A 7,323-nucleotide genomic window follows, 5' to 3' on the forward strand; every position below is an offset into this window, starting at 1 on the left:
GAAAAAAAAAATCGCTAATGAAAGTATCACCATTGATCTCAGCGACCGCGAAAACTACGGATTTGACATCTGTCATTGTGGATTATTTTTACTTGTCTCGTGATCCCCTTTATAATGCCCCCGTCCCTTAGCTGATGGGGCTAAATGTGAAAGTAAACGCGGTTTTAAGTTTCACCATTGAGCCCAGCGATCCAGAAAACTATGGATTTGACATTAATATCGGTGATTTTCGATTATTTTACATGTCTCAGAATTCCCCCGTCTGGTGACCCAAGGCCCGCATACAACGGTGGATGAATTTGACTCATCGCTAATGGTAGTGTCACCATTGATATCAGCAACCGCGAAAACTATGGATTTGACACTAATATCGGTCATTTTGGATTACTTGTACGTTTCGGTATCCCCCCCCCGTTGACCCACGGCCCGCAGCTGAATAGGGAGAATTTCGAAGTTAATGAGATCGGAGTTTCACCATTGATCTCAGCGACCGCGAAAACTATGAAATCGACACTGATATCGGTCATTTTCTAGTACTTTTACATGTCCCGGTAGACGCCCCCTGAGACCCCCTGGTTCGAATTTTGTCAAAAACGATTTCCCTTGGTGTGGGACCTGGACCAAGGTATCTGATCAAAATTTGGTAACTCTCGGCGGTCAACTTCTCTGGTCCCCAGGCCGGTCCCGTTAAACGTCCCCCTGAGATCCCCTAGTTCGAAATTAGAATAAAAACTCTTCGTCTTTATCTGGGGCCCCATAGCAAGCTACCCGTGACCAAATTTTGAAAAGTTTCGGTCCACTCGTCTGGTCCCTTTTGACGCTGATACTTTTTCACTAGGACCTATTTTACGTAGGGCACTTTCGACTCGAACCCTATTGACGCGCGCCCATTTTGACTCTGGCCCTTTTGACCAGGGCTTCTTTGACGTGGGCTTTCTTGTCACCGAGTACGGGTTCTTTTGACCAGGAACCATTTTAATTTGGACCCTTTTGACTCAGGTTCTTTGGTCGCCGAGCCCTTTTGACACGAGCCCTTTAGACGCGGGGCCGTTTTTGACTCGGGCAGTTTTGTCGTGGGGCACTTTTGACTCGGGCATTTCGGTCCTCGCTCTTTTGTCCGTGCTCTTCTGACATAGAATATTGAACAGCTGAAATGCATGGAATCATATATATATATATATATATATATATATATATATATATATATATATATATATATAATATAACGCAGCAGCTTAAATGCGTGGGACAGGGGCGGGTAAGAGTAAATCGATGATCCAGGGCGCAGTAAAATTACTTACGCCACTTTTCATATCTCTTTCCTTCTCTCTACATTATATCTGGAGATGAATGTTCTGACTAATAGGCTACAGTGGCGATTTTAAAAAGTAAGAGGATATACGCTATCAATGATAAATCTTATGACTTTTAATATATATAGATCAATAAATCGAAAAACTCTATATCGGTCTTTTACCTCCCCCTTCCCGTTGGAAAAAATCCTGCAGGCGTTAGTGATTATCATGTAGCTTAATTACTTTATTATATTGTGCTATACATAGAATAAATACTGTTGTGTTTTATTTAATAATAAGAATCTTATTTACATTTATTGCGGCCCTTGCTTGACGACAGCGAAACATATTCACGTTCAACTTAATCAGTTTCCATTCTCTAATGAGAACAGTGAGGCGAATCAAGTAATTCACTAACTCATTTAGGACTTAGAAAAGTGTCCTGGGAAAATGTCACAGTAAATTCCTGAAGAGTGAAAAGCGCTAGTAGCAGTTGTTAGCAGTTATTAACTTCACATATAGGACAATAAATTGAAAAACAGAAAATACAAATCTTTTCAGAGATGACAGTGCACTGATGCTTTAAATCTATGCCCTTACACCTTATACCTACATTATTTCCCTAGTCAAAATAAAAACTCTTCAAAATTAATCACAATTTCTTATGCAACCATCCCTTCCTCGGAGTACTGCGCTGTCACATACCCGTCACGGCGATGTAAAGGCACTTTTGGCGACGAGGATACATTGTGCACATACATACAAGAATGAAATGAAATCTTTGAGTTTTACGTTCCACGATTATGCCGGTTAGGCTAAAGGAGACGGTGATAATGAGTAATGAATGAAATGGTGGAATGAAGAAAGTGGGAGGAAACGGGACAACCCCGAGGAAACCCACGCAAACGGTGTTTGTCCACCACAAAATCCACTTGGCGGGGCCTGGGATCGAACCCGGGACCCCAAGCACCAGAGGTGAAGGCTCTTTCACTGAGCCACCGCGGCCCTACATACAAGAATGAATTATTATTAGTGACTCAAACAGCAGTAGAGCTCCTTCGTGGTTAAGCGGTTAGCGTACGCGCCCTTGGCGTGGAAGACCCGGGTTCGATTCCCTGCGGTAGCCCATGTGGTTCGGATTCCACGTTAATCATAAGGCCCATCTCATATAGCTTCGCTGCTGAAAGGAACGTTTAACTCAAAGTCAACTCAACTCAACTCAAATAGCAGTATATTTGATTCCACAAACTAACCCTTTATTTCGGTAGTACATAGCTATTATGGCTTTATTTTGCAATATTGAGATTGAGAATGCTAGATATCATAATTATACAGGTATTAGTATTATAGACCTGGCACTACTCGCCAGTTACCATGTTATTTAAAGCGCATACATTTATTATTTTTCATTGTTGCTTCTGCGTAATTGATGAATCGTCATATGAAAACTACTTTTTGGATGATTCTTCATTTATTTTCCCTTCAACTTTTGGAGACGGTTACACTGTCTCTTCAGTAAAGACGTTCTTCATAGTATTTACTTTCCAATATCGTAGATACTCTATATTATTTTTTAATAGGCTGTATTCTCATTCAAATGAAGACCAAACAAGGAAAGAAACAAATGAATTATCCAAAGTTGAATACATACTACCGAGCAGTTGGTGAACACAATATTTTCTAATGAAAAGAGTCTATAAAATTAGAACAGACTGTTCTATTAAGAAATTTGGTTTTCCAACATTCCTTCATACGTATATTACCCTGTTCGTTTGTGCGTTCATCCGTACGGAAGACGAAAAGAATGAATAAAAATAAGAAAAAAAATAAAAACTCATTTGCTACTTGATGGATCACCAGGAACTTTGGTCGGGATGTAGTGGTTCTAAAATTAGCAATCGAGTTCGTTGAGGTGATGTTTAAACCGAAAATGATAGAAATTAATCAGTTTCGATTTTAACATTGATCATTATAGGGCTAAAAACAGGGAGTAGATGTCTAGAAACAGTTCCCTGCAACCGATAAAGCGTCTCAAGAATTCATTTTATCTCCCTCCTTAAGTCTCTACTAAAACCAAAAATGATATAAATACATATATGACAATGTCCGTTTCAATATTGATAAACATTGAGCAACGGATAAGATATAGCGAGAAGTGGTTTCTGAAATAGATTTAGTGTTCTAAGAATAGGTACTGTTTTCTGTCTTAACCCTCTTTTCTAACAAGAAGTGGCAGAAGTCAACCACGTCCGGTTTTAACGCTGATCGCTATGGAGTAAAAACGTAAAAGAGGGCGAGAAGCAGTTCCCAGTAATTTCCTTAATTAAGCGTCCTAATAATATATTTCACTTCCACTCTTAATTTCTCTGTTTCAGCCGAAAGTGGTACATATCTACTACCACTTCGAGTTTCAATATTAATTGAAAAAATCACGCTATAATATCCAAATTCCTTCACGTTGTGTACACGTGACAGTGCTACTTGTTTTTATGTACTGTACACAGGCCTGCAAGGTAAGATATTGAATGTGAAAGATAGTACAATTTTTAATAACTGTATGTGAGAAAATTCCGTTATGTGGAATACAGTGTCACCCTTCGCATCTTGCTTTCTCCATGCGACGCAGACGTATGCAAAGGAAAACAAATGACGTATTTGATTTAATGGTTCATTTTAAAAAGAAAATACTACTCGTTTCTGATTTCTATAAATATAAAATTATAAGAAAGGAACAAATAACACAGAACTGGATAATACTAAAAAAAAAAAAAAAAAGTTGGTTAGATATATCCGTGATAAATGCAGTTCGATTCTCACATGGAGTCCTTTCAAGTATTCCTAAAAATGTAAGAAATATTCAAATTTTACATAATGGAGTTTACCATATATGAGAAGTTCTTTTCTTTTCTTTTTTTTTTAAACACACGATTACTCGGAGAAAGATGTGACACATACGTAGCTTGGGATCCCCAGTACTATACTCTAAAGCAAGCAATTATTGATTGGTGTTACCTTTTAAATTTGATCTAGAAAATAGTCCTATCGTTTTTCATTAGATCTGGTGAAAACTTGCCTTTGAGTAAACGAAGAAAAATGGATTAAGAGGTTCAAGAGCCTTATACGAAATAAATAAATAAATAAATAAAATTAGGAGCAAGAGCGTCATAATTGAAGTGACCTCGTAGAATTATGGATTTCCGAAATACTGTTTACTTAGTATTTGAAAATACAATATAATTTGATTTTAATACTTATGCAATCTGCAAAATATCTTACACTAAACATTAAATAAAAAAGTTTTCCATGGATTCGGATTGTAAAAAAATTAAGACGCAATTCTATTATTAGTAGCAAATGTTATTATTATTATTATTTGCTATGGATCAAGTAAGTAAGTGTTTTATTGACGTAAACTTCAATATAGATTACATGCATATTATAAAAGTGGCTTTAAAATATGCTTTCATTAGTAAATGGCTTTATTTATAGAAGAACTTATAGGCAAGTTCTACATATTCAGTTTTCAGTGACTGATAGATCCTTTTCAATCAGAGAATTAAGACTACATATTACGTGAGACTAAATTAAGTTCTTTTTTAAAATTTTATTTTGGTGTAGGTAGCTGTGAAAATAGTTAGAACTTATGCAGTTTGTTTCAAGCTTCATATGTATGAAATGCTAGATTCATTGCTTTTTATTTAACTCGAGAAATACTCTTCTATAGTTTCTATTTTCTTTCTTAAAAGAAAAATCTCCCTTTGTATGTAGTATCGTTACAAAGTAAACAGTCTTCTAAAGAAATTAAATAAGAGATAGATCTCCAAATAAAACTTATGATGATCATATCTCTTTAGTTACCTGTCTTACGAGATAATTCAGAGATACAAGAGAGAGAGAGAGAGAGAGAGAGAGAGTTCTACGTATGTGTGGCGCAAGTGGACATAGACTTTTCATTTATTACGTATAAGCAATTTCTACTTTATGTTGATAATGACAGAGAATTAACGTCGAAGAAAATTGAAAATTAGCTTACAAACGTGTATCCCCTTCTTTATAGGATTGCTAGACATCTGGATTTTAGCACGATCATCAATTTTGAACGAATTATATATCAGCTGTGTGATTTCCAACCGAATGTATTATCAGTGTCGTCTTCAAACTCATTTACAATGAATCTTTACATTTCGTTTCCCGTCAAATTTCGACTTCTAATCGTTGCATCTCCTTACGTTTAACATATTTACTGTATGATTCATCGTAAAGTGGTTACGCTTGATCATGGTCTACTAAATCCCGAAATTATCTTTACAGTACGCATTCTAGGGTTTCCAAATCCACAGTTATATATACACAGTTTGTAATAACATGTAGGATTACGAAATGCACAGTACATATTTGAATATTATAATTTTATATATAGTAAATAAATGGGAACTTATTTTAAACCATTGAATACAGGGATGTACGCATAAACTTATTTCAGAAAGGGTCCAAATTCAATATGACTATAAATTACATTAAAAGTTATCAAGTCACTCCTAAATTTAGACTAAATTTTCGAAAAGTGGGGATTTCGGAGGAATCAGAACTCCAGGAACCACTCGCTGCGAATGTCCCTATTTGGGTAGTAAATCTTTTCAATATACTGATTATTCGAACAACCTTGTAAATTATTGATTTCATTTGAGTTAAGCTACCCTTTCAGCAGCAAGGCAATATGAGACGTGGACCAACAGCTTAACGTGATATCCGAACTACATGAATTACCATCAGGAATCAAACTCGGATCAACCGCGCCTATTGACTGAGGATGTTATTCAGCTATCTCTTGGCATTAGAAGACAGTTCTTTGGCCTTCTCAGAAATAAATTTAAAAAATGGCTGCCATTGGCTCAGATTGGCTTAAATCAACAAACGCGGAAGAATATCAGAAACTATGGAAAGACAATATTCTTGTCAGGAACTGGATACTGAAGAATGAACAATTATAATAAAAAATAAGAACATGTGACACAGTTGAATTGTAAGGTTGAGTTGCAAGTAATATATGCGTAAAGGAGTGTCTGTGTTACTGTTTGTAAAAGACAAACATTAATAAATAGATCTATAATTTCTTAATTAACCCCTTCAGTGTGGGTGGCGAGTTAACTCGTGTTTTCAAAACGCACCTGCTGTGCGGATGGCGTATATATACGCTTTCATTTTGGTTTGGCTATTTTGTATTGTGCATGGCGAATATACTTGGGCACAGTATGAGTAATGTTATTCCCGACAATATTTAGCGAGTTTGCGCTCACCTAGGAACCCCAAGAGACCAGACAGAAAAATTGGGCTTGATCTGTTGAGGCATTCCCAAATTTTGTGTAACCTAACCATATTATTATTATTATTATTATTATTATTATTATTATTATTATTATTATTATGATAACCATAAATACGACAATGACAAGTTATAGTAGCTAATTACGCACTGAAGGGGTTAAGAGTTCATTTTACTACTCATGTAATAAGTAATTCAATAACAATTTCTGTCAGAAAATAAAAATCAGTTGTTATTGGAAATAAACGACACAATTTCTAGAGTCGTAAATCCTCTTTTCATTTACCTTGAAAACTACGAATGAGAACTTATCTTTGACATGTGATTTTATTTAGGTCGATATAGTCTATTGATTCATATATTTTATATGAAATACACAATATTACAAAGAAATATATGTTAAAGTTCATGTTAATAATAATTTTGGGATATAAATCTCATTAATCATACTATATACTGTCATCTTGCTAAGGTCGTAATGAAGAGTTTAATAAATGTATATTTCAGTATCACATTCATCTCAATAAGTATCATGTTTCTCCTATATCAATTTTTAAGTTTACAAACTTTCTTTTACAAAAAAAAAAAAAAATAGATATGAGCTTTTTACTTCAGGCATACTATTTTGCCCAGTTCCATTAGATTTTTCGATTGATACTTTACCTTTGGAAACTTTTTTTTTTTTAAAAAAAAAGGGGGGTATTA

Source organism: Thermobia domestica, chromosome 18 (assembly GCF_964235325.1).
Source record: "Thermobia domestica chromosome 18, izTheDome1.hap1.1, whole genome shotgun sequence".
Lineage (NCBI taxonomy): Eukaryota > Metazoa > Arthropoda > Insecta > Zygentoma > Lepismatidae > Thermobia > Thermobia domestica.